A 20,186-nucleotide genomic window follows, 5' to 3' on the forward strand; every position below is an offset into this window, starting at 1 on the left:
TCGTAAATCTCTGTCCCCTCTCCACATTACAGGAAGGATGTGTTTGCACTGGTGACCAGAACTGCACGCAGTATTCCAGCTGTGGCCTAACCAGTGTTTTATACAGTTCAAGCATAACCCCCCTGCGCTTGTATTCTATGCCTCCGCTAATAAAGGCAAGCATTCCATATGCCTTATCATCCATCTTATCTACCTGGTCTGCTAATTTTAGGGATCTGTGGATATGCACTCCAAGGTCCCTTTGTTCCTCTACACTTCTCAGTATCCTACCATTCAATGTGTATTCCCTTTCCTTGTTAGCCCTCCCAAAATACATTACCTCACAATTCTCTGCCCACCTGACCAATATCTTCCTGCAGCTTTCCTCTTCATTATCAACCACACAGCCGATTTTGGATTCATCTGCAAACTTCTTACATCACACCCCCTATATTCAAGTCTAGATCATTGATGTATATACAAAAAGTAAGGGATCTAGTACTGAGCCCTGCGGAACCACACTGGAAACATCCTTCCAGTCACAAAAACACCCATCACCATTACTCTTTACTTCCTTCCTGCCGCTGAGGCAATTTTGAATTCAACTTGCCATTTTGCCCTGGATTCCATGGGCTTTTACTTTTGTGACCAATCTGCCATGTGGGACCTTATCAAAAGCTTTGCTAAAATGCATATACACTACATCGTACGCTTTGTCTTCATCGACCCTCCCTAGTTACCTCCTCGAAAAATTCAATCAAGTTAGTCAGACACGACCTTCCCTTAACAAATCCGTGCTGAGTGTCCTTGATTAATCCGTGTCTTTCTAAGTGAAGATTTATCCTGTCCTTCTGACTTGATTTCAATAATTTTCCCACCACTGAGGTTAGGCTGACTAGCCTGTAACTACTCGGTCTATCCATTTCTCCCTTCTTAAACTAAGGTACCACATTAGCAGTCCTCCAGTACCACATCGGAAGCCAGAGGATTGGAAAATGGTCGTCCAAGCCTTGGCTATTTCAAAGCTGCTAAACCTTTAATACCTCCTCTGTCACTATGTTTTTTTCATCGAATACCTCACACTTTTCCTCGATAGCAGTGTCTGTCTCGCCCCTCTCTTTCGTGAAAACAGACGCCAAGTATTCAGAAGAACCATACACACATCTTCCACACACAGATTACCCTCATGGTATCTAATGGGCCCTACCCTTTCTCTAGTTAGCCTCTTGTTCTTAATATATTTATAAAACATCTTTGGGTTTTCCTTGATTTTACTTGCCAAGAACTTTCGTGCTATCTCGTTGCTTTCCTAATATCCTTGTTAATTTCACCCCTGGACTTTCTATACTCCTCTGGAGATTCTGCTGTATTTAGACCTCGGTATCGGTCATAAGCCTCCATTTTTTTCTTTCTCCTATACATTACCCTTTCTAAAAAGATTGGTGATGGACTCTCCAACCTACTGGTAATGTCAGGATTTACATTTTATTTAAAGATAGATGATGGATCCTCCTAACTGATGATAATTTTAGTAATTACTTTTTATATGAAGATTTATGATGGGCCACCGACCTGTTGCTAATGTCAGTATTTACTGTTAGTATAAAGATTGGAATGGGCCCTCCTAGCTGTTGGTAATTTCAGTATTTACTGATAATATAAAGATTGGTATGGGCCCTCATTTCAGTAATTACTTTCTATATAAAGTTTGGTGATAGGACCCTTCTACCTGCTGGTAATTTCAGCAATTAATTTTATGAAGATTAACGATCAGGATTCTCCTATCTGTGTGAAATGCGGTTTCAGTCCCGAAAGAACAGTTTCCTTCTGAAACATTCCTGAAATGTGCTTCTCTCTAAAGGGAGCAGTCTGTCTTTTTTCAGCCAGTTTGACAAATAACCGCCGCATTAAAGTGACATTATTTCAGCCAAAACACAAATCCCTGCTCCATTCTCCCCCTAAATCATTCCTCCCTGACTAAAACTGTTATCGCAATGTTATACAGTAATTAATTATTATAATTAACCATGGACATGTTTTACTCCGAAGTTGCTCCGATGCCGTGACTGGATCGCGGTCAGTCCGGCCTCAAGTAACTAGAGGCTGATGTTCCAGGTGCTCGGCAGAGCGATAATCGGCCCGTGTGTACGGGCTTTCAGTGTATCAGGACCCTTCCAGGTGTATATGGGGTTTTAGTGTATCAGAATCCTGCCAGGTGTGTATGGGGTTTCAGTGTATCAGGAACCTGCCAGATGTGCTTGGAGTTTTAGTGTATCAGGATCTTGCCAGGTGTGTATGGGGTTCCACAGTGTATCAGTATCCTGCCAGGTGTGTATGGGGTTTCAGTGTATCTGGATCCTGCCAGGTGTGTATGGGGCTTCAGTGTATTTGGATCCTGCCAGGTGTGTGTGGGTTTCACAGTGCATCAGGATCATGCGAGGTGTGTAAGGGGTTTCACAGTAAATCAGGATCCTGCCAGGTATATATGGGGTTTCAGTGTATCGAATTCCCGCCAGGTGTGTATGGGGTTTCAGTTTATCAGGATCCTGCCAGGTGTGTATGGGGTTTCAGTATCAATATCCTGCTATGTGTGTATGGGGTTTCACAGTGTATCACAATCCTGCCAGGTTTTTATGGTGTCTCACAGTACATCAGGACCCTGTAATGTGTGTATGGTGTTTTAGTGCATCAGGATCCTGCCAGGTCTGTATGGGGTTTCAGTGTATCAGGACCATGCCAGGTGTGTATGGGCTTTCAGTGTATCAGGATCCAGCCAGGTGTGTATGGGATTTCAATGTATCAGGATCCTGCCAGGTTTTTATGGTGTCTCACAGTACATCAGGACCCTGTAATGTGTGTATGGTGTTTTAGTGCATCAGGATCCTGCCAGGTCTGTATGGGGTTTCAGTGTATCAGGACCATGCCAGGTGTGGATGGGCTTTCAGTGTATCAGGATCCAGCCAGGTGTGTATGGGATTTCAATGTATCAGGATCCTGCCAGGCATGTATGGGGTTTCACAGTGTATCAGGAACCTGCCAGGTGTGCTTAAGGTTTTAGTGCATCACAATCCTGCCACATGTGTAAGGGGTTTCACAGTGGATCAGGATCCTGCCAGGTGTGTAAGGGGTTTTCACAGTGTATCAGGATCCTGCCAGGTGTGTAAGGGGTTTTCAGTGGAGCAGGATCCTGCCAGGTGTGTAAGGGGTTTTCACAGTGTATCAGGATCCTGCCAGATGTCTATGGGGGGGGGGCACTCCGTGCACCGGGCTCAGTGCGTGGACTCTGTCATCCTCCTCCGGTCTCGCAGCCCTCAGTCCCAGGCACCCACACATACTATGGAGGTCCCTCACGCCTGCCCCCAGTGCCGGCCAGGCACCCACACACACTATGGAGGTCCCTCACACCTGCCCGCCCCCAGTGCCGGCCAGGCACCCACACACACTATGGAGGTCCCTCACGCCTGCCCACCCCCAGTGCCACCCAGACACCCACACACACTATGGAGGTCCCTCACGCCTGCCTGCCCCCAGTGCCGGCCAGACACCCACCCTCACTATGGAGGTCCCTCACGCCTGCCCACCCACGCTGTGGACGACGCCCACCCACATTATGGAGCACATGGTATTGGGGGTAATGTACTGACGTGGATAGAGAACTGGTTGGCAGACAGGAAGCAGAGTGTCGGGATAAACGGGTCCTTTTCAGAATGGCAGGCAGTGACTCGTGGAGTGCCGCAGGGCTCAGTGCTGGGACCCCAGCTATTTACAATATACATTAACGATTTCGATGAAGGAATTGAGTGTAATATCTCCAAGTTTGCAGATGACATTAAACTGTGTGGCGGTGTGAGCTGTGAAGAGGACGCTAAGAGGCTGCAGGATAACTTGGATAGGTTAGGAGAGTGGGCAAGTTCATGGCAGATGCAGTATAATGTGGATAAATGTGAGGTTATCCATATTGGGGGCAAAAACACACTGACTGAATATTATATGTGATAGAGTTTTCAAACAGGCTCATTTAGACAGACTGTGAAAATTCACAGACCCCCAAGTCAAGGCTGCTACGTGCTGCTCAGCATGTTGCATTAACTCATCAATCAACTTGATATTTTCGGACCTTGGGTAGCGAGCCAATAAAACGTTAAAAGACTTTCAATTGAGCCAATAAGATCAAAGGCGGCGAGTTCTTTTCTGTAAATTGATCCAGGTATAAAGTACAGCCATTTTGACCATGTGTCTCAGTAAGACAAAGAAACTGGCAATCAGCCAGCAGTTTGTTGCTCTCTGCCAGTATTAAAGTTAAAACTACCATCGGAGTTCGTATTTCATTGGAAATTAAGAGATCTAACAATATGAACAGCGGCAGATTAGGAAAAGGGGATGTGCAACGAGACCTGGGTGTAGTGGTTCATCAGTCACTGAAAGTGGGCATGTACATACAGCAGGCGGTAACAAAAGGCAAATGGTATGTTGGCCTTCATAGCTAGGGGATGCGAGTATCGGAGCAGGGAGGTCTTACTGCAGTTGTACAGGGCCTTAGTGAGGCCTCACCTGGAATATTGTGTTCAGTTTTGGTCTCCTAATCTGACGAAGGACATTCTTGTTATTGAGGGAGTGCAGCGAAGGTTCACCAGACTGATTCCCGGGATGGCGGGACTGTTATATGAGGAGAGACTGGATCAACTGGGCCTTTATACATTGGAGTTTAGAAGGATGAGAGGGGATCTCATAGAAACATATAAGATTCTGACAGGACGGGACAGGTTAGATGCAGGAAGAATGTTCCCGATGTTGGGGAAGTCCAGAACCAGGGGACACAGTCTAAGGATAAGGGGCAGGCCATTTCGGACTGAGATGAGGAGAAACTTCTTCACTCAGAGTTGTTAACCTGTGGAATTCCCTGCCGCAGAGAGTTGTTGAAGCCAGTTCATTGGATATATTCAAGAGGGAGTTAGATATGACCCTTACGGTTAAAGGGATCGAGGGGTATGGAGAGAAAGCAGGAAAGGGGTACTGAGGGAATGATCAGCCATGATCTTATTGAATGGCAGTGCAGGCTCGAAGGGCCGAATGGCCTACTCCAGCACCTATTTTCTCTGTTTCGATGACATGAGGCCACAAGATGGAGGGCACCCGCCCACACTGTGGAGGGCACCCGCCCACAGTCCCGGACACTGACCCACACTGTGGAGACCGCTCGCCCTCAGTCCCGGACACTGACCCACACTGTGGAGGCCGCCCGCCCTCAGTCCCGGACACTGACCCACACTGTGGAGGCCGCCCGCCCTCAGTCCCGGACACTGACCCACACTGTGGAGGGCGCCCGCCCACAGTCCCGGACACTGACCCACAGTCCCGGACACTGACCCACAGTCCCGGACACTGACCCACAGTCCCGGACACTGACCCACAGTCCCGGACACTGACCCACACTGTGGAGGGCACCCGCCCACAGTCCCGGACACTGACCCACACTGTGGAGACCGCTCACCCTCAGTCCCGGACACTGACCCACACTGTGGAGACCGCTCACCCTCAGTCCCGGACACTGACCCACACTGTGGAGGGCACTCACCCTCAGTCCCGGACACTGACCCACACTGTGGAGGGCACTCACCCTCAGTCCCGGACACTGACCCACACTGTGGAGGGCACCCGGCCACAGTCCCGGACACTGACCCACACTGTGGAGACCGCTCACCCTCAGTCCCGGACACTGACCCACACTGTGGAGGGCACTCACCCTCAGTCCCGGACACTGACCCACACTGTGGAGGGCACCCGGCCACAGTCCCGGACACTGACCCACACTGTGGAGGCCGCTCACCCTCAGTCCCGGACACTGACCCACACTGTGGAGGCCGCTCACCCTCAGTCCCGGACACTGACCCACACTGTGGAGGCCGCTCACCCTCAGTCCCGGACACTGACCCACACTGTGGAGGCCGCTCACCCTCAGTCCCGGACACTAACCCACACTGTGGAGGGCACCCGGCCACAGTCCCGGACACTGACCCACACTGTGGAGGGCACTCACCCTCAGTCCCGGACACTAACCCACACTGTGGAGGGCACCCGGCCACAGTCCCGGACACTGACCCACACTGTGGAGGCCGCTCACCCTCAGTCCCGGACACTGACCCACAGTCCCGGACACTGACCCACACTGTGGAGGGCACTCACTCTCCGGCTCCCAGGAGAACATCCCTACTGCAGCCGCCGCCCCGCTTCGGGTACCAGCAACCAACTTTCCCAGGAAGCACCGCAGTGTCCGGAGGTGGGGAGGGCATGGGGCATGCGCACTAAGGCCGCAGTGCCGTTTGTTGCCGTGATTAATGACGCGCCGCGTGTCCGCCACTCCCATTGGATACACGCGTGGGGATTGACAGCTGTTCCCACCAATCGGAGAGCAGCTCCGCCGCGCGGGGTCACATGGCTCCTGATTTGAACAATTGCGGCGGTTGGACCGTTGAACGCAACCGCGAGCCCGATCGCGCGCGTGACGTCACAGACGCACGCAGAGACCGGCCGCGCGCGCAACGTCACAGACCGGTGCTCGGCCGCGCGCATAACGGTCACAGATCTGCGCGCCGCCACAGATGCCCCGCGCAGCGCGTGGCCGTCCCAGTGCGCCTGCGCCGGACTCCCAACGGCACTTAAAAAGTAAACATTCCATTTGTTTCGCGACTTTCAGCAGTGACGGTGGTCCCAAAGCGTTTTACAGCTAATCAGGTAGTTGTGGAGTGTGGTCAGTGTGTTCATGTGGGAAAGGTAGCAGACAATGTGTGCACAGCAAGATCCCACACACAGCCCTGTGATAATGGCCCGTGTCATCTGTCTGTGTGGATTGAGGATAAATACTGTTCCCAGGACACCGGAGAGACCTCCCCCGCTCTTGAAAAAACAAGCCTGAAGGCTTTGTGTCTTAATGCAAGGAGTATCCGCAATAAGGTGGATGAATTAATTGTGCAAATAGATGTTAACAAATATGATGTGATTGGGATTACGGAGACGTGGCTCCAGGATGATCAGGGCTGGGAACTCAACATCCAGGGGTATTCAACATTCAGGAAGGATAGAATAAAAGGAAAAGGAGGTGGGGTAGCATTGCTGGTTAAAGAGGAGATTAATGCAATAGTTAGGAAAGACATTAGCTTGGATGATGTGGAATCTATATGGGTAGAGCTGCAGAACACTAAAGGGCAAAAATCGTTAGTGGGAGTTGTGTACAGACCTCCAAACAGTAGTAGTGATGTTGGGGAGGGCATCAAACAGGAAATTAGGAGTGCATGCAATAAAGGTGCAGCAGTTATAATGGGTGACTTTAATATGCACATAGATTGGGCTAGCCAAACTGGAAGCAATACGGTGGAGGAGGATTTCCTGGAATGCATAAGGGATGGTTTTCTAGACCAATATGTCGAGGAACCAACTAGGGGGGAGGCCATCTTAGACTGGGTGTTGTGTAATGAGAGAGGATTAATTAGCAATCTCATTGTGCGAGGCCCCTTGGGGAAGAGTGACCATAATATGGTGGAATTCTGCATTAGGATGGAGAATGAAACAGTTAATTCAGAGACCATGGTCCAGAACTTAAAGAAGGGTAACTTTGAAGGTATGAGGCATGAATTGGCTAAGATAGATTGGCTAATGATACTTAAGGGGTTGACTGTGGATGGGCAATGGCAGACATTTAGAGAACGCATGGATGAATTACAACAATTGTACATTCCTGTCTGGCGTAAAAATAAAAAAGGGAAGGTGGCTCAACCGTGGCTATCTAGGGAAATCAGGGATAGTATTAAAGCCAAGGAAGTGGCATACAAATTGGCCAGAAATAGCAGCGAACCTGGGGACTGGGAGAAATTTAGAACTCAGCAGAGGAGGACAAAGGGTTTGATTAGGGTAGGGAAAATGGAGTACGAGAAGAAGCTTGCAGGGAACATTAAGGCGGATTGCAAAAGTTTCTATAGGTATGTAAAGAGAAAGAGGTTAGTAAAGACAAACGTAGGTCCCCTGCAGTCAGAATCAGGGGAAGTCATAACGGGGAACAAAGAAATGGCAGACCAATTGAACAAGTACTTTGGTTCAGTATTCACTAAGGAGGACACAAACAACCTTCCGGATATAAAAGTGGTCAGAGGGTCTATTAAGGAGGAGGAACTGAGGGAAATCTTTATTAGTCGGGAAATTGTGTTGGGGAAATTGATGGGATTGAAGGCCGATAAATCCCCAGGGCCTGATGGACTGCATCCCAGAGTACTTAAGGAGGTGGCCTTGGAAATAGCGGATGCATTGACAGTCATTTTCCAACATTCCATTGACTCTGGATCAGTTCCTATCGAGTGGAGGGTAGCCAATGTAACCCCACTTTTTAAAAAAGGAGGGAGAGAGAAAGCAGGGAATTATAGACCGGTCAGCCTGACCTCAGTAGTGGGTAAAATGATGGAATCAATTATTAAGGATGTCATAGCAGCGCATTTGGAAAATGGTGACATGATAGGTCCAAGTCAGCATGGATTTGTAAAAGGGAGATCATGCTTGACAAATCTTCTGGAATTTTTTGAGGATGTTTCCAATAAAGTGGACAAAGGAGTACCAGTTGATGTGGTATATTTGGACTTTCAGAAGGCTTTCGACAAGGTCCCACACAGGAGATTAATGTGCAAAGTTAAAGCACATGGGATTGGGGGTAGTGTGCTGACGTGGATTGAGAACTGGTTGTCAGACAGGAAGCAAAGAGTAGGAGTAAATGGGCACTTTTCGGAATGGCAGGCAGTGACTAGTGGGGTACCGCAGGGTTCTGTGCTGGGGCCCCAGCTGTTTACATTATACATTAATGATTTAGACGAAGGGATTAAATGTAGTATCTCCAAATTTGCGGATGACACTAAGTTGGGTGGCAGTGTGAGCTGCGAGGAGGATGCTATGAGGCTACAGAGTGACTTGGATAGGTTAGGTGAGTGGGCAAATGCGTGGCAGATGAAGTATAATGTGGATAAATGTGAGGTTATCCACTTTGGTGGTAAAAACAGAGAGACAGACTATTATCTGAATGGTGACAGATTAGGAAAAGGGAAGGTGCAACGAGACCTGGGTGTCATGGTACATCAGTCATTGAAGGTTGGCATGCAGGTACAGCAGGCGGTTAAGAAAGCAAATGGCATGTTGGCCTTCATAGCGAGGGGATTTGAGTACAGGGGCAGGGAGGTGTTGCTACAGTTGTACAGGGCCTTGGTGAGGCCACACCTGGAGTATTGTGTACAGTTTTGGTCTCCTAACTTGAGGAAGGACATACTTGCTGTTGAGGGAGTGCAGCGAAGATTCACCAGACTGATTCCCGGGATGGTGGGACTGACCTATCAAGAAAGACTGAATCAACTGGGCTTGTATTCACTGGAGTTCAGAAGAGTGAGAGGGGACCTCATAGAAACGTTTAAAATTCTGACGGGTTTGGACAGGTTGGATGCAGGAAGAATGTTCCCAATGTTGGGGAAGTCCAGAACCAGGGGTCACAGTCTAAGGATAAGGGGTAAGCCATTTAGGACCGAGATAAGGAGAAACTTCTTCACCCAGAGAGTGGTGAACCTGTGGAATTCTCTACCACGGGAAGTAGTTGAGGCCAATTCACTAAATATATTCAAAAGGGAGTTTGATGAAGTCCTTCCTACTCGGGGGATCAAGGGGTATGGCGTGAAAGCAGGAAGTGGGTACTGAAGTTTCATGTTCAGCCATGAACTCGTTGAATGGCGGTGCAGGCTAGAAGGGCTGAATGGCCTGCTCCTGCACCTATTTTCTATGTTTCTATGTGTCTTCTTCCAAATCTTTTACATCCACCCGAGGGGGGCAGACAGGGCCTCGGTTTATCATCTCGTCCGAAAGACCAACCCTCCGACAGTGCGGCACTCCCTCAGTACTGCCCCTCCGACAGTGCGGCTCTCCCTCAGTACTGCCCCTCCGACAGTGCGGCACTCCCTCAGTACTGCCCCTCCGACAGTGCGGCACTCCCTCAGTACTGCCCCTCCGACAGTGCAGGGCTCCCTCAGTACTGCCCCTCCGACAGTGCAGGGCTCCCTCAGTACTGCCTCTCCGACAGTGCAGGGCTCCCTCAGTACTGCCCCTCCGACAGTGCGGCTCTCCCTCAGTACTGCCCCTCCGACAGTGCGGCACTCCCTCAGTACTGCCCCTCTGACAGTGCAATGCTCTCTCAGTACTGCCCCTCCAACAGTGCAGGGCTCCCTCAGTACTGCCCCTCCGACAGTGCAGGGCTCCCTCAGTACTGCCCCTCCGACAGTGCGGCGCTCCCTCAGTACTGCCCCTCCGACAGTGCAGCACTCCCTCAGTACTGCCCCTCCGACAGTGCAGGGCTCCCTCAGTCCTGCCCCTCCGACAGTGCGGCACTCCCTCAGTACTGCCCCTCCGACAGTGCGGCACTCCCTCAGTACTGCCCCTCCGACAGTGCGGCACTCCCTCAGTACTGCCCCTCCGACAGTGCGGCACTCCTTCAGTACTGCCACTCCGACAGTGCAGGGCTCCCTCAGAACTGCCCCTCCGACAGTGCAGGGCTCCCTCAGTACTGCCCCTCCGACAGTGCAGCACTTCCTCAGTACTGCCCCTCCGACAGTGCGGCGCTCCCTCAGTACTGCCCCTCCGACAGTGCGGCGCTCCCTCAGTACTGCCCCTCCGACAGTGCAGCGCTCCCTCAGTACTGCCCCTCCGACAGTGCAGCACTCCCTCAGTACTGCCCCTCCGACAGTGCAGCGCTCCCTCAGTACTGCCCCTCCGACAGTGCGGGGCTCCCTCAGTACTACCCCTCCGACAGTGCGGCGCTCCCTCAGTCCTGCCCCTCCGACAGTGCAGGGCTCCCTCAGTCCTGCCCCTCCGACAGTGCGGCGCTCCCTCAGTCCTGCCCCTCCGACAGTGCGGCGCTCCCTCAGTACTGCCCCTCCGACAGTGCGGCCCTACCTCAGTACTGCCCCTCCGACAGTGCGGCGCTCCCTCAGTACTGCCCCTCCGACAGTGCGGCGCTCCCTCAGTACTGCCCCTCCGACCAATGTCCTAGGGGGAGTGTTTGCTAGTGCTGTTGGGGAGGATTTAAACTAATATGGCAGGGGGATGGGAACCTATGCAGGGAGACAGAAAGGAAAGATAGATTACGAAAGTAAACTTGCGCAAAACATAAAAACAGATCGTAAAAGCTTTTACCAATATATAAAACGGAAAAGAGTGACAAAAATAAATGTTGGTCCCCGAGAAGATGAGAAGGGGGATTTAATAATGGGAAATGTAGAAATGGCTGAGACCTTAAACAATTATTTTGCTTTGGTTTTCACAGTGGAAGACACAAAAACCATGCCAAAAATTGCTGGTCATGGGAATGTGGGAAGGGAGGACCTTGAGATAATCACTATCACTAAAGGGGCAGTGCTGGACAGGCTAATGGTACTCAAGGTAGACAAGTCCCCTGGTCCGGATGAAATGCATCCCAGGGTATTAAAAGAGATGGTGGAAGTTATAGCAGATACATCCGTTATAATCCACCAAAATGCTCTGGACTCTGGGGAGGTACCAGCGGATTGGAAAGCAGCTAATGTAACGCCTCTGTTTAAAAAAGGGGGCAGACAAAAGGCAGGTAACTATAGGCCGGTTAGTTTAACATCTGTAGTGGGGAAAATGCTTGAAGCTATCATTAAGGAAGAAATAGCGGGACATCTGGATAGGAATAGTGCAATCAAGCAGACGCAACATGGATTCATGAAAGGGAAATCATGTTTAACTAATTTACTGCAATTCTTTGAGGATATAACAAGCATGGTGGATAGAGGTGTACCGATGGATGTGGTGTATTTAGATTTCCAAAAGGCATTCGATAAGGTGCCACACAAAAGGTTACTGCAGAAGATAAAGATACGCGGAGTCAGAGGAAATGTATTAGCATGGATAGAGAATTAGCTGGCGAACAGAAAGCAGAGAGTCGGGATAAATGGGTCCTTTTCGGGTTGGAAATTGGTGGTTAGTGGTGTGCTACAGGGATCGGTGCTGGGACCACAACTGTTTACAATATACATAGATGACCTGGAAGAGGGGACAGAGTTTGGTGTAACAAAATTTGCAGATGACGCAAAGATTAGTGGGAAAGCGGGTTGTGTCGAGGACATAGAGAGGCTGCAGAGATTTAGATAGGTTAAGCGAATGGGCTAAGGTTTGGCAGATGGAATACAATGTCAGAAAATGTGAAAGGGAATATTATTTGAATGGGGAGAAATTACAACATGCTGCGGTGCAGAGGGACCTGGGGGTCCTTGTGCATGAAACTCTTTTTGGGAGTAAACAAAAAATATTAAACCGTGCCCCCCCCCCGATCTGGGGGAAACACCAACCATTTACAAGGCTTTTTTTTCCCTTTTTTTTCCCCTCCAAGTGCCCCCTATAAAAGGGGAGGGGGACACTAAAAGCACCGGCAATTAAAACAAATTAACCTAAAAACATAAAATCAAATTAAAATTTGGTTGCCGAGCGTGATGATGCACTCCAGTCCCTCCGGTGCCCACCTCTCGCGGAAGGCCGCGAGCGTACCGGTGGACACCGCGTGCGCCATCTCCAGGGACACCCTGGACCGGATGTACGCTCCTTGTGCATGAATCCCAAAAAAAGTTAGTTTGCAGGTGCAGCAGGTAATCAGGAAGGCGAATGGAATGTTGGCCTTCATTGTGAGAGGGATGGAGTACAAAAGCAGGGAGGTCCTGCTGCAACTGTATAGGGCATTGGTGAGGCCGTACCTGGACTACTGCGTGCAGTTTTGGTCACCTTACTTAAGGAAGGATATACTAGCTTTGGAGGGGGTACAGAGACGATTCACTACGCTGATTCCGGAGATGAGAGGGTTACCTTATGATGATAGATTGAGTAGACTGGGTCTTTACTCGTTGGAGTTCAGAAGGATGAGGGGTGATCTTATAGAAACATTTAAAATAATGAAAGGGATGGACAAGACAGAGGCGGAGAGGTTGTTTCCACTGGTCGGGGAGACTAGAACTAGGGGGCACAGCCTCAAAATACAGGGGAGCCAATTTAAAACCGAGTTGAGAAGGAATTTCTTCTCCCAGAGGGTTGTGAATCTGTGCAATTCTCTGCCCAAGGAAGCAGTTGAGGCTAGCTCATTGAATGTATTCAAATCACAGATAGATAGATTTTTAACCAATACGGGAATTAAGGGTTACGGGGAGCGGGCGGGTAAGTGGAGCTGAGTCCACGGCCAGATCAGCCATGATCTTATTGAATGGCGGAGCAGTCTCGAGGGGCTAGATGGCCTTCTCCTGTTCCTAATTCTTATGTTCTTAAAATGGAGACAGAAGCAAAAGACAGAAAGGAGATGAGTCTCAGTGGAGGGCAGAGAAACCCAAGGCAAAAAACAAGAAGGGCCAATTTACAGCAAAATTCTAAAGGGTCAAAGTGTATTGAAAAGGCAAGCCTGAAAGCTCCGTGCCTCAATGCGAGGAGTTTTCGGAATAAGGTGGACGAATTAACTGTGCAGATAGCAGTTAACGGATACGATGTGGTTGGCATCACGGAGACATGGCTCCAGGGTGACCAAGGCTGGGAACTCAACATCCAAGGGTATTCAACATTTAGGAAAGATAGACAGAAAGGAAAAGGAGGCGGGGTGGCGTTGCTCGTTAAAGAGGAAATTAATGCAATTGTCAGGAAAGACATTAGCTTGGATGATCTGGAATCGGTATGGGTGGAGCTGTGGAATACCAAAGGGCAGAAAACGCTGGTGGGAGTTGCATACAGACCACCAAACAGTAGTAGTGATGTTGGGGAAGGCATCAAACAGGAAATTAGGGGTGCATGCAATAAAGATGCAGCAGTTATGATGGGTGACTTTAATATGCACATAGATTGGGCTAACCAAACTGGAAGCAATACGGTGGAGGAGGATTTCCTGGAGTGCATAAGGGATGGTTTTCTGGACCAATATGTCGAGGAACCAACTAGAGGGGAGGACATCTTAGACTGGGTGTTGTGTAATGAGAGAGGATTAATTAGCAATCTCGTTGTGCGAGACCCCTTGTGGAAGAGTGACCATAATATGGTGGAATTCTACATTAGGATGGAGAAGGAAACAGTTAATTCAAAGACCATGGTCCAGAACTTAAAGAAGGGTAACTTTGAAGGTATGAGGCGTGAATTGGCGAGGTAGATTGGCGAATGATACTTAAGGGGTTGACAGTGGATGGGCAATGGCAGACATTTCGAGACCGCATGGATGAACTACAACAATTGTACATCCCTGTCTGGCGTAAAAATAAAAAAGGGAAGGTGGCTCAACCATGGCTATCAAGGGAAATCTGGGATAATATTAAAGCCAAGGAAGTGGCATACAAATTGGCCAGAAATAGCAGCGAACCAGGGGACCTGGAGAAATTTAGAACTCAGCAGAGGAGGACAAAGCGTTTGATTAGGGCAGGGAAAATAGAGTACGAGAAGAAGCTTGCAGGGAACATTAAAATGGACTGCAAAAGCTTCTATAGATATGTAAAGAGGAAAAAGGTTAGTAAAGACAAACGTAGGTCCTCTGCAGTCAGAATCAGGGGAAGTCATAACTGGGAACAAAGAAATGGCAGACCAATTGAACAAATACTTTGGTTCGGTATTCACTAAGGAGAACACAAACAACCTTCCGGACATAAAAGGGGTCAGAGGGTCTAGTAAGAAGGAGGAACTGAGGGAAATCCTTATTAGTCGGGAAATTGTGTTGGGGAAATTGATGGGATTGAAGGCCGATAAATCCTTAGGGCCTGAAGGTCTGCATCCCAGAGTACTTAAGGAGGTGGCCTTGGAAATAGCGGATGTATTGACAGTCATTTTCCAACATTCCATCGACTCTGGATCAGTTCCTATGGAGTGCAGGGTAGCCAATGTAACCCCACTTTTTAAAAAAGGAGGGAGAGAGAAAACAGGGAATTATAGACCGGTCAGCCTGACATCGGTAGTGGGTAAAATGATGGAATCAATTATTAAGGATGTCATAGCAGAGCATTTGGAAAGAGGTGACATGATAGGTCCAAGTCAGCATGGATTTGTGAAAGGGAGATCATGCTTGACAAATCTTCTGGAATTTTTTGAGGATGTTTCCAGTAGAGTGGACAAGGGAGAACCAGTTGATGTGGTGTATTTGGACTTTCAGAAGGTTTTCGACAAGGTCCCACACAGAGATTAATGTGCAAAGTTAAAGCACATGGGATTGGGGGTAGTGTGCTGACGTGGATTGAGACTGGTTAGCAGACAGGAAGCAAAGAGGAGGAGTAAATGGGTACTTTTCAGAATGGCAGGCAGTGACTAGTGGGGTACCGCAAGGTTCTGTGCTGGGGCCCCAGCTGTTTACACTGTACATTAATGATTTAGACGAGGGGATTAAACGTAGTATCTCCAAATTTGCGGATGACACTAAGTTGGGTGGCAGTGTGAGCTGTGAGGAGGATGCTATGAGGCTGCAGAGTGACTTGGATAGGTTAGGTGAGTGGGCAAATGCATGGCAGATGATGTATAATGTGGATAAATGTGAGGTTATCCACTTTGGTGGTAAAAAGAGAGAGACAGACTATTATCTGAATGGTGACAGATTAGGAAAAGGGGAGGTGCAACGAGACCTGGGTGTCATGGTACATCAGTCATTGAAGGTTGGCATGCAGGTACAGCAGGCGGTTAAGAAGGCAAATGGCATGTCGGCCTTCATAGCGAGGGGATTTGAGTACAGGGGCATGGAGGTGTTACTACAGTTGTACAGGGCCTTGGTGAGGCCACAGCTGGAGTATTGTGCACAGTTTTGGTCTCCTAACTTGAGGAAGGACATTCTTGCTATTGAGGGAGTGCAGCGAAGGTTCACCAGACTGATTCCCGAGATGGCGGGACTGACATATCAAGAAAGACTGGATCAACTGGGCTTGTATTCACTGGAGTTCAGAAGAATGAGAGGGGATCTCATAGAAACGTTTAAAATTCTTACAAGTTTAGACAGGTTAGATGCAGGAAGAATGTTCCCAATGTTGGGGAAGTCCAGAACCAGGGATCACAGTCTGAGGATAAGGGGTAAGCCATTTAGAACCGAGATGAGGAGAAACTTCTTCACCCAGAGAGTGGTGAACCTGTGGAATTCTCTACCACAGAAAGTAGTTGAGGCCAATTCACTAAATATATTCAAAAAGGAGTTAGATGTAGTCCTTACTACTCGGGGATCAAGGGGTATGGCAAGAAAGCAGGAATGGAGTACTGAAGTTGCATGTTCAGCCATGAACTCATTGAATGGTGGTGCAGGCTCGAAGGGCCAAATGGCTCACTCCTGCACATATTTTCTATGTTTCTATGTTTCTATGACAGTGCGGCGCTCCCTCAGCACTGCCCCTCCGACAGTGCGGTGCTCCCTCAGTACTCTGCCTCTTCGACAGTGTGGCGCTCCCTCAGTACTGCCCCTCCGACGGTGCGGCACTCCCTCAGTACTGCCCCTCCGACAGTGCAGTACTCCCTCAGTACTGCCCCTCCAACAGTACGGCATCTCTCAGTACTGCAACTCCGATAGAGCGGCGCTCCCTCAGTACCGCCCCTCCGACACTGCGGCGCTCCCTCAGTACTGCCCCTCCGACAGTGCGGCGCTCCCTCAGTCCCGCCCCTCCGGCAGTGCGGCGCTCCCTCAGTCCCGCCCCTCCGACAGTGCGGCGCTCCCTCAGTCCCGCCCCTCCGACAGTGCGGCGCTCCCTCAGTCCCGCCCCTCCGACAGTGCGGCGCTCCCTCAGTCCCGCCCCTCCGACAATGCGGCACTCCCTCAGTACTGCCCTCCGACAGTGTGGCGCTCCCTCAGCACTACACTAGAGTATCTGCCGAGATAGATGTGCTCAAGTCCCTGGAGTGGGACCTAAACCCACAAACCTCTGACTAAGGTGAGTGTGCTCCGCACTGAGTCACAACTGACATAGGTTGCTGCTAAATTTCAGTTCAGTTGATGACAGAGGATCAGGTGGAGCACCGAGTATTGGGCCCAACCAGTCCATGTCCGCGTTTATCCTGCAGTCCAGAGTCACACAGCACAGACACCGAGTATTGGGCCCAACCACTCCATGCCCGCGTGTAAATTCCCGGATTCTTTTCCTTCAATCTGGTTCAGTAAAATTACTGAGTCGAATACCTCTTGTGCTTTGAACAAAGCAGTCTTTATTACCGGCCAGTAAGACCTATCAGACAAAAGATATACTCTCTGGATAGAGCGTACACACTCCCTACGGATAGGTGAAGCCACATCGCAAAGCGTCAACAGTTATACAGTTTTGAAATCAGATAACAAAATATAAATGGATTGACAGTCTAACTCAGCCACTCATTAGTCAATCTATATGAGATGTTCTTCTTGAAAGCTCAAGCATTGCCTCTAAATGTTTCAATCTAATGGTGTGACTACTAACTGAGACCTTGCAATTCTGCAGATTTATTTCATGTTACAATTAGATGTTATTGGCAGGATTAGTGACTTGAAACCTTGAGAAAGACTGTTAGCTATGCTGATGTTGCACTATTTGCAATCTGACATTCTCCCAGCTATTCTTCCATGGCTTATACATTTTCATATATCCCGTTTACTTTACTGTCCTTAATTCCATATATTCCGTTCAGATATCCACATTCCCTCCTTTTATCATTCTATGATAACATTTAGGATCATTCTAGGAGTATTGCATTCATCCGTTCGCACTCCCTTTCCAGAATCATATTATTGTTGAGTAGTTCTCTAGTTTGTTGGATCATAACCTGGGAACCCTTGACCACAAGAGGGTCTGCTAACCTTGTCATCATTACTTTACAGCAGAGGTTAAGGCAACCAACAATCAAACAGCAGGTAATTATTATTACGATGAGAACAATTGCCCCATGTATTAGATAGGATCTCCAAGATCCACCCAGAAACCAATCAAACCTGCTAAGTTCTTTTGCTGGTCTGGATAACTTCTTCACCTCCCTCCTTATGTGATCGGCAAGGTGGGTTATGTTTTCTGAACTATCAGGAATGTAAGTGCAACATTCAGATCCTATCAGGGCACACGTTCCCCCTTTCTCAGCTAACAGGTAATCGAGAGCCATTCGGTTTTGTAATGCTACGGTCCTTATCGCTACCATTTCAGCTGTGATGCCCTCCAGAGCCTCAGCAGTGTGGTTAGCTACCTGTTCCAATATCGTTTCTTTGAATCCATCTAACAGTCTCAGTTAGGGTCAGGGGAACGGTGCACAAAGGAATTCCTCCTTTGGAATGTATAGGGATATGTGAACACACCCAGCATCTAGTGAAGCGCCCTTTTTCCGCATAAACGTAAGACATATACAAAAAGGTGTTTACATGGAGCTCTCGCCTTTGTCTTCCTTCCCGTGCGCCAAAACTGTCATATCAACACTATTATGCAGACAGTGGCATACAGACACAGTGTCATCTTATAAATAGTCCAATTATTTAGCTGATAAAAAGAGTTCTGTTTTCCCGTTTCCCTTCTTCAGGTCTCCGTCAATGTATTTGGCTGTCTTACGGGTAAAAGTTCAAACTGATCCTCCGTCAACTGCCTTGTTCAGCTATGGGGAAGAGGAGATCTGGAACAGAAACAGGAATTAGACTAACCAGCAAAATTTGTTTAAATGGTGATGAGCTTGCAGTGGTGCAGGTGAACCCAGGCACTTTTCCCCTCAACCTTGGCTGCAGTGGGGGTAGTGAGTGACACCTGAAAAGGCCCCTCCCATTGTGGCTCTAATCCCTTCCGAATCCATACTTCCCTGGTGCCACGAGGGACAATTCGGGTAAAACTGGGAGGTCGAGGTGAGCATCTTGAACCTGGTTGTGAACTAGTCGCAGAGCCTGAGTCAGAGAAAGAACATAGGTGGTCATCAGTCTAGCTGAGATCTCATATCTAGGAACAATTTCCCTCATTAACACCTTAATAAGTCTGAGTCTTATTGTCCAGGTTAGGGTAGGCTTCAATCCATCTGCTAAACACATCTACTATTACTAACACATATTTGTAACACTGAACTTTTTGCAACTCAATGTAGTCCAACTGAAATGTCTCAAAGGGACCTTCGGGTAGGGGCGTTTTACCCCAATCACAGGGGACTCCCTTCCCTGGATTATGTTGCTGGTCAACCAGGCAACGACTACTGATGTTCTGGGTGAGCGCCTGGAGTCTAGGGTGCCACCAAGTAGCCAAAAGCGTATCACTTGTTGCCCTTGCTCCACAATGAGTAGCAAAATGCAGACATTCAATAACCCATGAGGCCAACTCGTCAGACATGCAAGTCTGTTCCGCGGGAGTGGTCCAGAGTTTAGAAACATTGTCATAAGTACATGCATAATATTTCCACAACAGTTTATCTTTTTCAGGAGCGTCCTCCTGTGCTTTTATAACATCTTGGATGGTTGGCATTGGTTTTTCCGAGGCTAACTTATCCTTCGCAGGATTTTTAGTCTGACTCATAATTTTGGGCACTACCATCTGTTGGTCACGAGAGGCCTGTTTGGCCTCTTGGTCAGGACAATGATTCCCTATATCAACCAGAGAATTTCCAGTAGTATGGGCGGTACATTTGACAATGGCAATGCGTTTGGGGAACATGAGGGCTTGCAACAAATCAGATACTAACTGTTTATGAGATATCTCATTCCCCTGTGAGGTTAGGAATCCCCTATTTTTCCATAATTGTCCGAAATCATGGACCACCCCAAAGACATACCTAGAGTCGGTATAGATATTGACTTTGAGATCTTTGGCCAAGATACAGGCTTGGGTGAGGGCGAATAGTTCAGCTTGTTGAGCAGAATAGGCGGTTTCAAAGCGGCAGATTCCAAGACCTGATTCTCCTGGTTTACTATGGCGTATCCTGAGATTCGTGTATCTTCTGGATTAATAGAAGTACTTCCGTCAACATACATAAACAATCATGACTGGGTTCTTCCTCATCTTGGGTTGGCTCAGTAAGAATACAGTCTGGATCTTCCATTGGTACATCAACTAAATCTTCCCTGACTGATGTGGCCTCTTAAATTAAAGATAAGCAATCATGACTGGGTTCTTCCTCATCTTGGGGTGGCTCAGTAAGGAAAACAGGCCGGATTAATTGCAGTACAGTGCCGAAAGGTCAGTTTAGGATTGCCTGTGATTTCAGTGGGTTCTGTCGGA

General features: G+C 48.7%; 1 long non-coding RNA gene and 1 pseudogene across 1 annotated transcript in view; one reads left to right on the plus strand and one right to left on the minus strand.

Moving 5' to 3' along the window:
- LOC139240778 (NACHT, LRR and PYD domains-containing protein 3-like) overlaps positions 1–6,227 on the minus strand; it is a 34,242-nt pseudogene extending 28,015 nt beyond the window's left edge.
- Positions 6,228–6,600: 373 nt separating this feature from the next.
- LOC139240833 (uncharacterized) overlaps positions 6,601–20,186 on the plus strand; it is a 31,349-nt gene continuing 17,763 nt past the window's right edge. The window contains exon 1 of the long non-coding RNA XR_011588748.1: positions 6,601–6,711. This is a non-coding gene — a long non-coding RNA (uncharacterized lncRNA). The remainder of the gene's footprint in view (positions 6,712–20,186) is intronic.

The sequence above is a fragment of the Pristiophorus japonicus genome, chromosome X, assembly GCF_044704955.1.
Source record: "Pristiophorus japonicus isolate sPriJap1 chromosome X, sPriJap1.hap1, whole genome shotgun sequence".
Classification (NCBI taxonomy): domain Eukaryota; kingdom Metazoa; phylum Chordata; class Chondrichthyes; family Pristiophoridae; genus Pristiophorus; species Pristiophorus japonicus.